This window comes from Lactuca sativa, chromosome 9 (assembly GCF_002870075.4).
Source record: "Lactuca sativa cultivar Salinas chromosome 9, Lsat_Salinas_v11, whole genome shotgun sequence".
NCBI lineage: Eukaryota > Viridiplantae > Streptophyta > Magnoliopsida > Asterales > Asteraceae > Lactuca > Lactuca sativa.
This window is the reverse complement of record NC_056631.2, coordinates 193,491,735-193,511,337: the sequence shown is the minus strand read 5'-3', so window position 1 is coordinate 193,511,337 and position 19,603 is coordinate 193,491,735.

Sequence of the window (19,603 nt, the reverse complement as noted above, 5' to 3'; positions counted from 1 at the left end):
ACTCCAATTCCAACTCCAACTCCAACTACTTCGTGAGATGCTCTCTTTGGTATTGACCTCCATGATGATGGGCTTGAAACTGACTAAATTATTCGCCCTATCTGTAGAGATAAATCCAAGAAGAAAGCTTATTTCTCAACTTTACCAGACAAGGCCGACTTAAAAAATTGACTAGTTCGTTCGATCTTTTTAATTCCAACTTTGACATGCATATGAAATTTGAAAAAGAAACACTACGTCTAAAAAGAAAATAACGTGAAGAAAAGCAACAGACAAAAGATATGAAATTGTTGTTCCAATCCACCGAGTATCTTTTCAAGAAGGAACTTTATACGACTGTAGTTATAAAAACAGAAATTACATGAAAATATAATTTGTAATTATTGTTATGTATAGTTTATTTTTTAAGTCTTAAAGAAATGTTTTTAGTTTAATTATATTTATTAATTTTTTACATAGTAGATTATATATATATATATATATATATATATATATATATATATATATATATATATATATATATATATATATATCCCTATCCTTATTCTAATAAATAAATATTTTTAATCTTTTTTTGTCAAGTGTCATTCTAATACAATTCTTCATTAATATTATATCATATATCATGTAAATGTATTAAGAAACTCATTTCAAAATTCAAACTTATATTTTCTAATTATATGTTAAATTTAAAGTTATAATAACTTTAAAATTTTGATATATCTCTTAATAATTTATTTAAAATGACTTATTTAAAATAATTGATTAATAATTATAAATTTTTATTATAAAAAATTAATTAATTTTATAACAGTAATTTTTACAAATTATAAATTATAAACTAATAAATAAATAAATAAGAGGAGTGATCATTTTGTAAGGTAAAAGAGCGATGTGGGCTAGGTTTCTTTACTTTCGATTTGTCGATGTGTACACGGAAACTATGGAGAGTCATATAGTATCTGAGCCTTGGCCATTGACGGTCTGATGTATTATAAAAACGTTTTGGACCATTTTTCAAGCCCATTACATATAAATGTTTGTGACGTTTTTTTGTCGTGTTGTATACCTTCCTTTGTGCTATGTAGTGCATATGTGCATGTGGCGGACTTTCAATGAAATTTAACATATATTTTACGAATAAAAGATTTTATACCATTAGCCCATTTATATCTAAAATACAAGTCTAAGTTAGCCCATTCCAATTCTAAATACACAGCCCATTTTCTTTCATTCTTTAACAAAACAATCTATTGCGTCTTTTAACTTACTATAGAGTCTCCCTAGAGATACTGTCATCTTCTTAATGCAAAACAAACGCACTAATCACCCTTCACAAGTCACAACTCATCCATCCCATTCTGCCTTTTCTTTACAGCTTTAAAATGATATTTTGTTGATGGAAAAAGTTGAAATAGTCAATAAAAGTATCACCCACGACTCATTTTGGTTATTGTTTTTGTCTCTTTAGTCATTAAACTCACTTTTTTGTCCCATCTTAGTCCTTGTCATCGCGTATTTCCGGATTGAACACGACATTGCATGAAATTATCTGAAAAATGAACTACGTGAAATAAAAATACTAATGTAGACTTTTACTCAGCAACAACCAAGTTTTTGGTAAGTTTCCTTTTGGTCCCTAATGTAAAATCCCTTTCATATTAGTCCATTGGTTAGTATGCGGGGCGTACTCATTAGCGTACTAGCCACAAGTTGGTCACGTATCATTAACCACGTACGTTGGGTGTACGTGGTGTATGCAGGACATACTCATGTCTGAAGCAAACTCTAATTTTTAGGGTGTGCACCCTATTTAAGGACCTTAAGTCCCCCAAGTCCCTTACCTTTTCAACCTCCATTTCCCTTGAAGAGCAAATCTCGAACCCTAAGCCACCTTAGTGCATTTGTGAGCTTCTTGAGTGATTTTTGGTGTTCTTTAGAGCTTTTGAAGAAGAAGGAAGCTTGAGAAGAAGCAAGGACATGGGAAGAGATTGTAGATCCAAAAGTTTGGCACCATTTCTGACCCATTGAATGTATAAAGCTTTAACCTTGAACATTGCATGCTTAGATCTAGTTTTAGGGTGGAAATGTCATATTTTGGTCCCATAGTTTGGATTCTTGAAGTTAAGGAACTTCAAACCATATGAGTTGTCCTTTTGAGATCTTGGAGGTGTTTTGAGTTATAAAAATCAGATCTTGATGGTTAAGCCTCAACCATGCAAGTGTTAGGGACCAACCAAGTATGCTTATGGACTTGATTCATGTTTTGAGCCCCATCCTTACATGTAAAAGCATAAAGTTTGCAACTTTATGGTTTAAGACATTTCTAGGGGTCTGGATCTAAGTTTTAGACATAAGGTCTTAAGGGATTAAGACATAGGGTTAAGCTTGGCTTAACATACCAGTATGTCGTGCGTACTCAAGTGTATGTTGCGCGTACTGGGTCAGCGCCTCGACCTTGATCAACACCAACGTGCGCTGGGCGTACAAGCCAAGTATGACGCACATACGCGAACTGTGGGCTTGGAGGATTTTGGGTATTTTTGGGTGTTGGGCTTTTAACTTGAGAAATTAGGCCTCGGACCCACCTGAGTGTAGCAAGTCCTTTTTAGACCTAAGGCCATGTTTGGGGGTCCTTGGGCCATAGAGGCCCTACGTTGGGCTTAGATTCCTTTTTAGGTTTTTTGGTTTTGGGCCTTGGAGAAAAGAAGGCCCAATAAGGCAAGGGTAAAGGAGCCTTTTTCCTTAAGTCAAGGACTAGGATTTTAGACCGTGAGTTAGATTGTGACGTAACTTTTAATTAGGGTTTTATGTGTGTGCGATATGGAGAGGAGTTCGCGAGTCACTCGACGAGTGCGATTCGATACCCACAGTCTGAGGTGAGTCTTCCTTCACATTAGTCGTGGGTCAAAGGCACCAAGGCCATGTTGGATTAGTGTCTAAGCCCGTAACTATATTTGGTAAGCAATTGACCCGGTTGTGCATAGTCCTTTTGGGTTGCGTTCACCAGAGCAACGTGATAGGATGATTTATGAATAAAGAGGTTATTATGATTTATTAATATATTATATGATTAATATATTAAAAGAGAAATCATATAGTTTAATTAATATTAGAAAATAATTAATTAAGAATTAATTTTGTGGCTAAAAGAGATTAATTAAATAAAGGGGACTAGAACTGTCAATTGTGTGATAGTTGGTTTTGGGTTGTGGATCCTTATGGATCATGGGGTGGACGAAAATAAGGTGCATGGGCTCCTTGAAATCATCCAAACCCTAATCCAGAAGGATCCTGGGACTACTTAAGGCCTAAGTAATCCAATTAGGGTTTCAGGCTGTAACCCTAGCAACTCATGTATTTAAAGGACCCAGGGGCTACCAGAAACCCTAAGGAGTTCCTAGAGCCGATTTTGTGCCCTCAACCTCTCCCCATATCATCCTCTTGCTTGTTGGTGTTTGTAAGCCATTAGAGGAGTGACAATTGTGACTTTAAGCTCCAAGGATAACAAGATTCAAGCTTCCAAGAAAGAGGTAATCATCTAGATCTACTTTGTCTTGTCAAATTCGAATTGTATATCATAGATCTAGGGTTAGAAAGTATTGGATGAAAAACATGTTCATTAGAGAAACCTAGATCCAATCATTAGGGTTTGAATGTGCACATAGGAATGTTCTTATGGCTCAAAACCCATCAGTGGCATCAAAGACTGGCTGGCTTCTCTTGAATTTGATGCTTTGTGTTTTAATTCTTGCTTAAAATCGACTTTTCTTGCTCTCTGCCTGATGAACTCGGCGAGTCCCATTGTGGACTCGACGAGTAGGATGGACTCGACGAGTCCATATGGGGACTCGGCGATACGGAGTGTCAAACAGAGGAAATTTCGGGATTTCTTGCTGTTTTGCTTAAGGATAATTACCTAAATTGTTTTAGTCTAAAAAAATCCGAATTTTATTACCTTTTTATCAATATCCTCATCAAAACAAAAGATAATTACCAATTGTTTAAATAATAATTTCCTTATCTGATTATAATTGATTATTTGAATTAATTGTTGAATTATCTTGCTAAAAATATTGACTAGGTCAAATATAGATAATTATGAAATTAATTGTTTAATTTAAATTATTTGTTATTTGATCCCTTGTGTTTTGAAAAAGTTCAAAAACTTGCCCTCAAGTTTTGAAATTTAAATTTTGTGATTAAAAATTTAATTTTGAATAATTTAAATTTCAAACCCTAGAATTTTACAAGTTTAAAATTCAACCCTATACTATTATATTATTACAAGCTATATATATAATTTAAAATGCTAGTCTTACAGTTAGTAGGCCTCATTCACGAAGTCGGTCTATAAGGTGGGTATAAGGTTGCTGCCTATAAAATGGCGCTTAATGGGTGTACACTCACACCCACCGCTTGCTTGACTGGTGGAGGGTCGCTAGTTGAATGGGTAGGATAGGGCAATCCTCTCCTCATTAATAAGTATAATGAATCTTTATAAAGTAACTAATTTTTTTTTTTAAAATTCCCAATCTTAGTTACTTTAGGCAAAATGAATTGATGCAATCCCATGAAATTACACTTTGTACCCTTGCTAAGAAGTTAGTGGAGCGTGTGTGGTTAACCGACACACTAATTGGTTCTAAGCAAAGGTGGCAAAGGGTGACTCATTGTTTGTCATAGTTCGATGGAGCGTGTGTGGTTAACCGGCACATCGAATAGGTGACTGTAATAATGAGGGCACCATGTATATTTGCATGGTTATTCACACCCGCTTTGTGATCGTCGGCATCCCAGTCACAAACTAGAGGGGCATATTGAGATTTAAACATGTCATTGAAAAGTTAAATGAATCTCAAAGGAATCTAGGAGTTTTTCAACACATTTAAAACTTATTTTTTTTCATGGTGAAGAATTAGTGAATCGTCATTCACTTACCTACAAATTATTTGCGTGTTAGATTACGACATCCCTTTTCTAATGTGTAAATAATGTTGTTGGATCCTAGCCCTAATTTCTCTTTTTGGGTGTTTAATAAGGGGTTCATTTCTAATCAAAATTTGTTCTTTTCTATTTCAGATGTCGAACTCAAACAACAACAATGCTTCCGGCTCGAACTCCTCCGGCTCGTTCTCACTCATGAATTTGTGTGGGGGAGTGATATTTAACGGGTCCAATATTGGATCTGTAACATCCGAATGGTCACTCGTTATGAGGACAAAGAGTATGTCCTCGATAAGGAGCTAAAGGAGGTGAACATCAACACTGCTACTCCCGAAGAGATTGCTGCCTTTGAGGCCCATGAGCATGATGCTACGAAAGTCCATTGCATCATGTTAGCGACCATGACTGCTAAACTACAAAAGCCCTATGAGGAATAATATCCCTATGAGATGCATCAAGACTTGGTGGACCGTTACCACCAAAGTGCGTGGCAAGAGAGGTATGAGATCATCACTTCAATGATCACTGCCAAAATGGGCAGTGGAGAGTCCCTTACCACTCATCTGCAAAAGATGTTGAGATATGTCGATCGTCTGCTGAAGTTGAATGTTAACTTCGATGAAGAGTTGGCAACTGACATTATCCTTCACTCCTTGCCTCCCTGCTACACCCAGTTCCGCATGACCTATCACATGGATAAGGAAGAGGTCACTTTGAGCAAGTTCCAAGGATTGCTTAGAACTGTTGAGAGCAATCTCAAAGACAAGTCTGTTGCATCAACTCCCACTCCAACCGCTGCTCCAGTTTTGGCCATAGGGCAAGGGAGGGGAAAGAAGAGGAAGGCTCCCTCCAAGAGCCACCACAAGGGTAAATCCCAAGATGGTACCTCTTCTAGTGGAACCAAAGTTGGTTCTGCTAAGCCCAACTCTAACCCAAAGGAGGCAGAGTGCCACCACTGCCACAAAATAGGGCATTAGAAGAGAAGTTGCCTGGAATATCTGCAAGCCATCAAGGATGGGAAGATCAAGCCGTCTTTCGCAGGTATTTACACAATTAAATCTAATGATTCATCACATGCTATTTCTTGGGTTCTTGATATAGGATGTGGTTTTCACATATGTTTTGATTTGAAGGGACTAAGAAGAGATAGGGATGTGGAGCGTGGAAGAATAAATCTAATCATGGGGAATAGAAGATCGTCGCCTGTCACCAAGATTGGAGTGTATTCTTTAGCGCTTACTAACGGATTAGGTTTAGATTTAAATAATTGTTGATATTCGCCAGATATGGCAAGAAACATCATTTCATTTCATGGTTTGTTTAGGCAAGGATTTAGATATTCGTTTGATAATGAGAAAGGTTCGATTTATGCTTATCTAAATGGTGTTTCATATTTTGAAACATTGCCTTGTAATGGAATTTATGAAACTGTTATGGTTGTAGATAACCTAGGAGATGATGTATTGTGTGTGGATTCTTCCAATAGTATGGATAAAGCATGCTTGTGGCATTGTCATCTTGGACATGTCAACAAGAAACGCATAGCCCAACTCCAAAAGGATAAAGTGTTGGAGTCATTCGAACTTAGGGATGATGACGTGTGTGAGTCTTGTTTACTTGAAAAGATGACCAAGTCACCCTTCACTGGCACTTGTGCAAGGGGTGAGAGTCTATTGGATCTCATACACACCGATGTGTGTGGGCCCTTTAGATCCACCACAAGGGATGTGGTGGTTGTCGAGGCCAACAAAATTAATAACCCTAATTACTACACACTAAAATAGTGTATAGTGGTAAAGGGATCGAGTCCACGGAGATTGGTTCAATTTATAACTTTATGAAAAATCTCTTTGTAAAAATACATGTAAAATAAAATTAAAAATAAAATGGGGGGTTTTGGTGTTTTGAAATACTTGAAACAAACTAGAATTAACTATGATTTAAATAGACAAATTCAACAAAAATAAGAGTTTGATGTAAAATCAATAGGGGAAAGATGGTTGACTTAAAGTTTCCTCACTTTGACTTTTGATGAACATATCATTAGAATCCAATGGTGCAATACTTTGATTTAAATCCTTAATTTGGCTATAGTAATCCAAGGAGCTTGAGATTACCTAGACTTTTCTTAAATGTTGAAATGGCTAGAGAAGCTCATAACAATTTCCTTAGTCAAAGTGATCACTAACTCCAAATAGCATATAATTAGTGAAAGTCAACTAGCATTAAGAACCAAAAAGTCACCAAATCCAAGAGGAGTCAATTTCTTTCACTACCATGTTGGAGGAAATGTTTTTATGATTGTGTGAAGCAAAAACAACACAAAAATCACTTGTTGCTTGCTAATTTGAGGATCCTTTACTTAATCAAGAAATTAGCCAACTAATCACCACAAACACATTTAAACTCATGAATAAAAACATACTAGTAGTGATAATATGATAAAACACAAAACATTTCCATAAAGATTTAAGAACAAGTTCATGGATTCTTCAACATCCAACAAAAGTTCAAAGGATTCAACAAAAAGTCAACCAAGATTAGTTTAGCCAAGCATGACTAAACTCAAAGAAACAAAGTTAGTTAAGATTGTACCAAACATTTGACAAGAATCAAGAGATGAAAAGAAGATATTCTTCAAGTGTGCTTGGCCTCCAAAAGTGCTCCAAACTCCAGAGAGAAAGTATCAAAATCGGACCTCCCAGATAAGGCTGAAGAGGCACACCAACCTTCGCAAAATAGAGCTCTAAGTAAAATCCCGAAATTGCCCTTGTCAGGAATCCACGCGGGCCGCGGGGAATCTTACGCGGGCCGCATGACTTCGACAGAATTTTTAGGCTTCTTCAAGTCTTGGCCCCCACAGCTAATCCATTGGCCCAGTTCGAATCCAATCAGCTTCTAGCCCATTTTTCTTCAATATTTCTTCAATTAAAGCCCAATTTGTCTTTCCACATCACTCAAAACTTCCGCAAACTCCTAAACATCGATCTTGCACACTCAAGAATTCTCCCGCGCCCTTTCAAATTTAAAGTTCAACACTTCTGCGCCTTTAAGCAATCGAAAAGCCTACTCCTTGAATCACCTCCAAAGCTATCAAGCACGAAACCCCCACTGCTCTTCAAGTCCAATTTCCTTCCAAAAGATCCCACACACTCCCGCTCCTCTAGTTTCCTTAAAATCTGCAATAATGCTCAAGAAACTAGAAAGTACCCAAAATGGTCATAAAAATAACAAAAAGGAAAATATGGTCAGAATTGATCTCACTGCTATCTCACAACTTTTTCATCCGATGACAATGGGACCATAAACCACAGCCAGGACAACGCCTCTAGGTGAATAAGGAGGGATGGTCAGTCGCAGTCTTAATGGAACATGCACACAATGAAGAACATTTGTAGTAGGGAAAAAGAAACTTGATGGGCTCGGGCGGAGCTCTTCCTTAAGTGCACACTCTGCTCTCATGTCTTTCGGTTTCTCTCATGTGTAGCTAGGTTTAATAGCTCGGGCACCGTTGTAGGAATCAGTTCACTTAGTGTTGGCCCAAACCTCCCGTAGTATCCGACTCGACAGTCTCCCTAATATCACCAATTTGCGAAAAAAAATAACTCAATCTATATACAATAGAACAGACCTATACAAATGAATATCAAACGCCGGGTGACCAAGATGTTGGAAAATTTGTTCAATAATTGAACCGGCCACCTATCTAAGATAGTTGCAACTGAAAATTTGCATGCCATTTTTTTTGTTTTCTTTTTTTAGTACTATACTTGAAGGTAATGTATTAACAATCAAAATTTTTAACAAGAAAACCATTTGACTCAAAATTTGGTTCCCAAAAGTGTGTAAGTGGAACCGAAAGGGTAATGATATAATCTGAATGGCCTAAGTGTGAAAATGACCATGTGTGGAGCATAAAGATGTAATGTAAGCTCCTTTTCAAACTTGTGGTTTTTCAAAGATAATGAAAATGTCCAAATGTGGACTAAAAGACTCTCTAAAATTCTAAGAAAATCGCAAAAAGATATGGTGATGTAAAGAGACTGGATATGGATTCTACTCGGGGACAAGCACCAATGCTTCATCCTAACAGTTGAAACATGATCAAGTGTGATCCTCTCAGCGGTAGTGACCGCAAGGCTAAGAACATCCATTGCTATAGTATATCCTACAGTTGTTAGTATTGTATGCATAATTCTTCATGAAACTACCTGGCCATGATCACTTACCCCTTTAAGCTACCAGCATCTGATCCCAAGTATGAAATCCCAAACTGCAGCCAATGGTCCCGGTTCGATAGGTGAGATAACAAAAAGATCCTGGACCAATAATGATACAATAACTGTGAACCTGTTCCATAGTTTCCAAGGAGGTGAGAATAAACAGACAACAAAAATGCATGAATGCTAATGCCTTAAGCTAAATGTTTTGCAAAAATATAAAAGGTGAAAAAGAAGAAAATGAAATATTTTTGGAATTTTATATATATAAAAAATGAATGCAAATTAGCTTAAAACTAAAATGTTATGCAACCTAGTTAAAAAATGCATGAAAAAAGTAAATGAAAAAGGAAATGCCCCACCCCAAGCTTAAGAACAAGCATTGTCCTCAATGCTTAAGGAAAAGGCGGAAATGACCATAATCGGAGGGTTGGGTAGAGCATAGGGGTTTGTAGAGGAGGAAAAATGGTGAATAATGGTGGTGGCTCGCGGGATTCCGACCGGTAGATCTCCGGGAAATTGAGTTTTTGAGTGGAGCGCGAGCGGGGCGCGGGCTGCGTAAAGGCCGCGTGTAACATTCTTGGTTTCCTCTTGAGTTCACAGAAGGTTCAGAAGAATTTTGGGTCGAAACACGCGGGCCGCGTAAAGTCCGTGTGAACTGAAGCTCAAAAAAATACTAAGTGTTGAAACCAGCCCCGCGGGCTGTATGGAACCCGCATGCTGGCCGAGTGTGCTGAACATGACTAGAGGTGATTGTTTTACGCGGGCAAGGAATGGGCCGCACATAAGCCGCACAAGTCCTTACACGGGCCGCATGGATTTTCACGCGGGCCACGTGACTTCCTGCACCTCAAAATTTGAATTTTTTCTAAAAACTTGATTTTTGGCCTAAATGATTCCCGCGAAGTCCCGGTTTCAAAAACATAATAAAAGGTTTGGACCAAAGGTGAGAATAAAGCTTAAATATTTTCAAAAATGAACATTTTCAAAACAAGAAAAATTTCAAAATCATTTTATTCGGTTTATAAAAGACGAAAGCACAATGCTTCCCAAAAATGCCCTTCTTTAACGTCTTTGGCGAGACGCCTCCAAACTTCACTTTAACACTTTGGGGCATCCAAATGGACGACTTCTTGGACATTTGAATCACAACCTTCATAGAATGACTTCAACCGATGTCCATTAACCTTTAAAACTTACCTCGTGTCAACATTTTTTAATTTCCACATCTCCATTGGGAATCTTTTCTTGTATTTGACTTTCTTTTTACGGGAAAACCATACCGGACTTAGACCTTTGATAATAGAAAGCATCCAACCATATTTTTTATTGTACTTGTTTAGTAAGGTGACCAACACTTCCATCTTTGATATGGTGGTCAAGTTGGTGACCGGTTGGGCGTCTTCACTCTCGACATATGTATCCTTTAAAGGGTCCGACATATTTATCATTCCCGGATCTTGTGGTTCATCTACCACTAGAATTAGTTTCTCAATGGTAGTGGTGGGCTCAAAATTTCTTTCGTTAACCCCCAACATGTCCTCTATAGTTTCATTGACATCTTTCTCAATTTTTTCTTCCTCCTTGATAGCCTCTTCCAGATCTGCTCCTTCTTCCTCTTCTTCACATAACACTCTTGGGCCATCAAAATTTTTCTCATCTTTCAAAGGAATGGCACATGTGCTATGACATGGGCTCTCTTCAGATGGTAGTTTGTCTTGAGCTTCCATTATACTTATTGTTTGAGAAAGTTGTGTTATTTGTTTCTCTAAGCTTTTGAGGCTAGCTTGGGTTGTTTCTTTGAAAGTTTGGGTAGATATGGCAACGCTTTTCACAATGTCCTCTAAGGACATGCTTCGCGTTTTAGGTTGTTGTGGAGGTGGAGGATATGGATGTTGGAACTGTGGAGGTTGTTGGTATTGGTCACTTCTCCAACCTTGGTATGAGCTTTGGTATTGGTTGTATCCCCAAGCTTGGTTGTTGTCCCACCATTGATCATGTTGAGGTTGATCATAACTCCATTGGTTTGACTAATAGTAGCTTCCCTTCTCTTGCACTTCTTCCCATTCTCCTTGTAAATATGGACACATGTCGGATTGATGTCCATTTTGAGCACAAAAATCACAAAGAAGAGGTGAGGGTTGCACACTTTGGTTACTTTCAATCATCATAACTAACTGAGCTAGCTCAGAAAGTTTATCTTCAATACAAGGAGTGTTCATTCCCGAACCATAATTTTTTCTTAAATTTTTTAGTTTTAAACCAGAGTACCTGGACAATGAGATCTAGGCATAAAGACACAAACTGATTAAATATAAACCAGTCCCCGACAACGGTGCCAAAAATTTGGTGGTTATCGAGTCCAACAAAATTAATAACCCTAATTATTACACACTAAAATAGTGTATAGTGGTAAAGGGATCAAATCCACGGAGATTGGTTCAATTTATAACTCTATGAAAAATCTCTTTGTAAAAATACATGTAAAATAACAATAAAAATAAAATGGGGGGGGGGGGGTTTGGTGTTTTGAAACACTTGAAACAAACTAGAATTAACTATGATTTAAATAGACAAATTCAACAAAAATAAGAGTTTGATGTAAAATCAATAGGGGAAAGATGGTTGACTTAAAGTTTCCTCACTTTGACTTTTGATAAACATATCATTAGAATCCAATGGTGCAATACTTTGATTTAAATCCTTAATTTGGCTATAGTAATCCAAGGAGCTTGAGATTACCTAGACTTTTCTTAAATGTTGAAATGGCTAGAAAAGCTCATAACAATTTCCTTAGTCAAAGTGATCACTAACTCCAAATAGCATGTAATTAGTGAAAGTCAACTAGCATTAAGAACCAAAAAGTCACCAAATCCAAGAGGAGTCAATTGCTTTCACTGCCATGTTGGAGGAAATGTTTTTATGATTGTGTGAAGCAAAAACAACACAAAAATCACTTGTTGCTTGCTAATTTAAGGATCCTTTACTTAATCAAGAAATTAGCCAACTAATCACCACAAACACATTTAAACTCATGAATAAAAACATACTAGTAGTGATAATATGATAAAACACAAAACATTTCGATAAAGATTTAAGAACAAGTTCATGGATTCTTCAACATCCAACAAAAGTTCAAAGGATTCAACAAAAAGTCAACCAAGATTAGTTTAGCCAAGCATGACTAAACTCAAAGAAACAAAGTTAGTTAAGATTGTACCAAACATTTGACAAGAATCAAGAGATGAAAAGAAGATATTCTTCAAGTGTGCTTGGCCTCCAAAAGTGCTCCAAACTCCAGAGAGAAAGTATCAAAATCGGACCTCCCAGATAAGGCTGAAGAGGCACACCAACCTTCGCAATATAGAGCTCTAAGTAAAATCCCGAAATTGCCCTTGTCAGGAATCCACGCGGGCAGCGGGGAATCTTACGCGGGCCGCGTGACTTCGACGGAATTTTTAGGCTTCTTTAAGTCTTGGGCCCCCACAGCTAATCCATTGGCCCAGTTCGAATCCAATTAGCTTCTAGCCCATTTTTCTTCAATATTTCTTCAATTAAAGCCCAATTTGTCTTTCCACATCACTCAAAACTTCCGCAAACTCCTAAACATCGATCTTGCACACTCAAGAATTCTCCCGCGCCCTTTCAAATTTAAAGTTCAACACTTCTGCACCTTCAAGCAATCAAAAAGCCTACTCCCTGAATCACCTCCAAAGCTATCAAGCACGAAACCCCCGCTGCTCTTCAAGTCCAATTGCCTTCCAAAAGATCCTGCACACTCCCGCTCCTCTAGTTTCCTTAAAATCTGCAATAATGCTCAAGAAACTAGAAAGTACCCGAAATGGTCATAAAAATAACAAAAAGGAAAATATGCATGGAAATTAACTAAAATGCGAATAAATGTGCTAAAAAGACTATAAAAAGAAGTAAATAAAATGAAGCTATCAAATCACCCCAAGCTTAAACCTTACTTGTCCTCAAGTAAGACAAGACTAAAATAAACTTGGGATGAACTACCCTAGAAATAAAAAGAATGGATAGAACCATGGAACCTGTTCGACGTTAGTCAACATGGTCAGAATTGATCTCGCTGCTATCTCACAATTTTTTCATCCGATGACAATGTGACCATAAACCACAGCCAGGACAACTCCTCTAGGTGAATAAGGAGGGATGGTCAGTCGCAGTCTTAATGGAACATGCATACAATGAATAACATCTGTAGTAGGGAGAAAGCAACTGGATGGGCTCGGGTGGAGCTCTTCTTTAAGTGCACACTCTGCTCTCATGTCTTCCGGTTTCTCTCATGTGTAGCTAGGTTTAATAGCTCGGGCACCGTTGTAGGAATCAGTTCACTTAGTGTTGGCCCAAACCTCCCGTAGTATCCGACTCGACAGTCTCCCTAATATCACCAATTTGCGAAAAAAATAACTCAATCTATATACAATAGAACAGACCTATACAAATGAATATCAAACGCCGGGTGACCAAGATGTTGGAAAATTTGTTCAATAATTGAACCGGCCACCTATCTAAGATAGTTGCAACTGAAAATTTGCATGCCATTTTTTTGTTTTCTTTTTTTAGTACTATACTTGAAGGTAATGTATTAACAATCAAAATTTTTAACAAGAAAACCATTTGACTCAAAATTTGGTTCCCAAAAGTGTGTAAGTGGAACCGAAAGGGTAATGATATAATCTGAATGGCCTAAGTGTGAAAATGACCATGTGTGGAGCATAAAGATGTAATGTAAGCTCCTTTTCAAACTTGTGGTTTTTCAAAGATAATGAAAATGTCCAAATGTGGACTAAAAGACTCTCTAAAATTCTAAGAAAATCGCAAAAAGATATGGTGATGTAAAGAGACTGGATATGGATTCTACTCGGGGACAAGCACCAATGCTTCATCCTAACAGTTGAAACATGATCAAGTGTGATCCTCTCAGCGGTAGTGACCGCAAGGCTAAGAACATCCATTGCTATAGTATATCCTACAGTTGTTAGTATTGTATGCATAATTCTTCATGAAACTACCTGGCCATGATCACTTACCCCTTTAAGCTACCAGCATCTGATCCCAAGTATGAAATCCCAAACTGCAGCCAATGGTCCCGGTTCGATAGGTGAGATAACAAAAAGATCCTGGACCAATAATGATACAATAACTGTGAACCTGTTCCATAGTTTCCAAGGAGGTGAGAATAAACAGACAACAAAAATGCATGAATGCTAATGCCTTAAGCTAAATGTTTTGCAAAAATATAAAAGGTGAAAAAGAAGAAAATGAAATATTTTTGGAATTTTATATATATAAAAAATGAATGCAAATTAGCTTAAAACTAAAATGTTATGCAACCTAGTTAAAAAATGCATGAAAAAAGTAAATGAAAAAGGAAATGCCCCACCCCAAGCTTAAGAACAAGCATTGTCCTCAATGCTTAAGGAAAAGGCGGAAATGACCATAATCGGAGGGTTGGGTAGAGCATAGGGGTTTGTAGAGGAGGAAAAATGGTGAATAATGGTGGTGGCTCGCGGGATTCCGACCGGTAGATCTCCGGGAAATTGAGTTTTTGAGTGGAGCGCGAGCGGGGCGCGGGCTGCGTAAAGGCCGCGTGTAACATTCTTGGTTTCCTCTTGAGTTCACAGAAGGTTCAGAAGAATTTTGGGTCGAAACACGCGGGCCGCGTAAAGTCCGTGTGAACTGAAGCTCAAAAAAATACTAAGTGTTGAAACCAGCCCCGCGGGCTGTATGGAACCCACATGCTGGTCGCGTGTGCTGAACATGACTAGAGGTGATTGTTTTACGCAGGAAAGGAATGGGTCGCACATAAGCCGCACAAGTCCTTACACGGGCCGCATGGATTTTCACGCGGGCCACGTGACTTCCTGCACCTCAAAATTTGAAATTTTTCTAAAAACTTGATTTTTGGCCTAAATGATTCCCGCGAAGTCCCGGTTTCAAAAACACAATAAAAGGTTTGGACCAAAGGTGAGAATAAAGCTTAAATATTTTCAAAAATGAACATTTTCAAAACAAAAAAAATTTCAAAATCATTTTATTCGGTTTATAAAAGACGAAAGCACAATGCTTCCCAAAAATGCCCTTCTTTAACGTCTTTGGCGAGACGCCTCCAAACTTCACTTTAACACTTTGGGGCATCCAAATGGACGACTTCTTGGACATTTGAATCACAACCTTCATAGAATGACTTCAACCGATGTCCATTAACCTTTAAAACTTACCTCGTGTCAACATTTTTTAATTTCCACATCTCCATTGGGAATCTTTTCTTGTATTTGACTTTCTTTTTACGGGAAAACCATACCGGACTTAGACCTTTGATAATAGAAAGCATCCAACCATATTTTTTTTATTGTACTTGTTTAGTAAGGTGACCAACACTTCCATCTTTGACATGGTGGTCAAGTTGGTGACCGGTTGGGCGTCTTCATTCTCGACATATGTATCCTTTAAAGGGTCCGACATATTTATCATTCCTGGATCTTGTGGTTCATCTACCACTAGAATTAGTTTCTCAATGGTAGTGGTGGGCTCAAAATGTCTTTCGTTAACCCCCAACATGTCCTCTATAGTTTCATTGACATCTTTCTCAATTTCTTCTTCCTCCTTGATAGCCTCTTCCACATCTGCTCCTTCTTCCTCTTCTTCACATAACACTCTTGGGTGTCACACCCCCAAACCAAGGATGGCGGAAACGTCTGGGGGTGGAGGACTTCATGTAGAGTATCACAACAACGAGTATAATAGTACTCAAAGTAAATACAACCATCATAAATATAATTGAAAAAGTTACACCAAAGTATATGTTTACATGATTCAAATCAATTACATTATGATACAAAATGAACTGTTCGATGATTTATCGTCCCATCCTCAAAACGTGGTTGATTTCCTGTTTCACTGAATTCCTGAGAATACAAGTAGTTTTGAAAAGTGCCAACACAAAGGTTGGTGAGTTCATAAGCTTTTGACAGTAAGAGTTTGAAAATCGATCTTTGTAAAGAGATGTATGTTACCAAGAAAAATCCAATATTTTCCTTACAAAAGTTATGTAGTCCTAAATACCAGGACCGAAAATGAACAAATATTTGTCATACTTAAAGATATAAAAGTGGTTTTAAATCGGCATAAAACCCTTTCTGATGTGAGAAAAATCCCGTAATGAATGATGTGTAGTCTTAAATACCAAGACCGAAAGTATACAATAAAGTATGTAATTGTTGATGTAAAAAGTGATTTTAAATCGACATAAAACCCTTTTTGATATGAAGGCGTACAAGTATTTTTCCATACTTAAAGTAATTTCAGTGAGCTAAATAGACATAACTCGCTAATTTAAAGTTAGAACCTGTAAACCTTATGATTGTTAATACCACATGTGAGCTATCATAACCATACTTGACATAGACGGCCTCGTAATACGACGTTCTTCAGGCGTCGCCGTTAAATGACTCTTGTCACCACAGACCTGCCGGTCTAGCTGTTGCAAGCAGCTCTGGTGTGGGTTTGTCAAACCCAATATAGATCTATACACAACTATCACGTTCTCCCTACAAGAGACTCTGGTTACAATTTACAGGACTTTTTGACTTTGTTACTTTGGAAGTAACCCGAAGGGAATGACTCACAAATTTATTCATTAACAAATTTACGTGAACTAAACTGAAAACCTTTGGTAAATAAGTTTGAGAAGTAAATGATACATAAACTATACCTATTATAATTTATCCAAAACGTTTGTAATGTATAAGAATTCTTTTATTAAAATGCCTTAATGCTATGAATCCACAAACTATGCTCATTATAGCTTAATATACGTGTTCGAAATGAATGAATAATCTTATCATGAATGACTATGTTTCAGTTTATGATGATAAACTAACAAGGAAACACATTCAATATTTAGAACTTATCCTTATACACTTTGCTCAACATAATACAAAGTGTTATGAAAGTTATAAGCTGTTAACTAATTTTCAACATTTCTACACTGTTTTTGAAAAGTCATAGAAAAATCATACGAAGTTGAAAACTAAATCCGTAAATTCTGAGAGTTCCCAAAATGTGTCTAGTTTACTCATAATTTTTATCATGATTTTTAATGACCTCCAACTTGGGTGAAAAAGTCCATAATCACAGACTGGTCCGGATTGGTGTTTGAAATGATAGGCAGTTTTGTAAAAATCACCATAAATTGTAGAAAAATCGTATGGAGATGTGCAAGTAGTCATTTTAAAGCTAAGAACTGGAACTACTTACACCTAAAACAGTTTTTTCAAAAAAAAATGTTTAAGTTGTCCAAAACAGTCCGTGAATGGAGTCCAACTTTTCTGATGAAAGCTGTTAGAAAATTTTAGTTATGTTCTTGGTGTTTTAACTTGTATTCCCCCCCTAAAAACTTAAGAAAACATAAAAATGTAGGGGTATGAACTCACCTTGAGTGGTTTTAGTAGGTAAGTGTTGAAGAAGAGAAGTGTTCAACCCAAGAACACTTGAAGAATCACTTGAAGATTCGAAAATCTAACAAGAATGTGATGATGTTTGTGTAAGCAATCTATGATTTTGAGTAGGAGAATGTGTAATAATCATAAGAAAGATGATGATACTTACTAATCATAGGAGAAAAGTCTTGGAATATGCCTTGAAATTCTCGAATTGGAGAGAAAGATGAGAGAGTTTGGAGTGTGGTTCTTGGTGAAAAATGAGAGAATGAATGAAGTGTGAGGAGAGAGGGTGGATGTTCCAGCCCTAAGAACGTGGGAATGGTTGAAAATAGTGAGAAAGGACTTATGAAGTGACTAGGGATGGGCTGGTGGTGAATAGTGACATGGAGTGGGTGTGGGAGTGGTTGCTTGTGTCATAAAATAAAGGAAAGTCAACACTCCACCTTTGTACTTCACCCACTCTTTTGGATAAGGTTTTATCCTTAAAAATGTGATAATTTAATAATTATGGGTCCTTATATGTTAAAATAAAGTTTTGGGTGAAAATCTCATGTTAAAACAATTAAAAAGGGGCCTAAAACGCGAAATTAGTCGAAAACCGGGAAGAAAGGCATTCCCAGCGAGACCTCTCGGTCCTAGGCCGAGGTTCGGTCCTTGCTGGTGCCGAGCCGGAAGCGAAGTGCGAACCAGAAGAAGAGGCGAGGGCGAGGGCTCGGTCGATGGCTCAGTAGCGAGGGTTCGGTAGGTCATCAGAAGCGAAGGCTCGGTAGGTCATCAGAAGAGGAAGTGGTCAGACCCGAAATGTGTCGAACGTTCGGGTTCGGGTGAGGCATGCGAGGTTCGGGCCCGAGAGGACCTTTTGGGTTCGGTTCAGCAACCTTTGGCTCAGAAGGGTTCGGTTCCTAAGAGGGCTTTCGGGTCCTAAGAGGGGTTTCGGGTCCTAAGAGGGGTTTCGGCTCCTTAAGTCCGTTTTTCGCGTAGACTTCCGTTTTTGGGCTGTTTTCGCCAAATTCGAGGGTCGGGATGCCCCGAGTGATTATAGAGAGTTGAGAGAGATTTGAGAGAGATTCCACATACTTAGAGAGATTTGGGAGAGATTTGACATACTTGGAGAGATTTCACATACAAAGAGATATTTGGGAGAGATTTCACATTTGTAGAGAGATTTGGGAGAGATTTGACATTCTTGGAGAGATTTCTCATACAAAGAGAGATTTGGGAGAGATTTCACATACTTAGAGAGATTTGGGAGAGATTTGACATTCTTGGAGAGGTTTCACATACAAAGAGACATTTGGGAGAGATTTCACATTCTTAGAGAGATTTGGGAGAGATTTGACATTCTTGGAGAGGTTTCTCATACAAAGAGAGATTTGGGAGAGATTTGACTTACTTAGAGAGATTTGGGAGAGATTTGACATTCTTGGAGAGATTTCACATACAAAGAGATATTTGGGAGAGATTTCACATTCGTAGAGAGATTTGGGAGAGATTTGACATTCATGGAGAGGTTTCACATACAAAGAGACATTTGGGAGAGATTTCTGATAAGAAGAGATGGAGTGAAAACGATTGAGATCGGTTTTATGTGTGACGAATGTGAGTGTCCGGCTTCGCAGTGCAAGGTCCGTAAACCCCGTTAAGCCTTGTTTAAGGATCTTGCATACTCCCGATGAGTATGTAACATTGTTTTATCGGTTTGGCTCTCCATGTACCACCGTTTTAAGTTAAGGAGATCTAGATGTACGCACTTTTCGATTTATGATCTCTCATTAGAATAGAGAGTTGTTTAGAAATTACATAACGTAAACTCTAGTACCTACGGGTAAATTGAGTTGACCGGTTTGACTTGTTGACTTTAGTTGACTTTGACTTGACCGAAAATTGACGGTTGTCACATCGAGCCATCAAAATTTTTCTTATCTTTCAAAGGAATGGCACATGTGCTATGACATGGGCTCTCTTCAG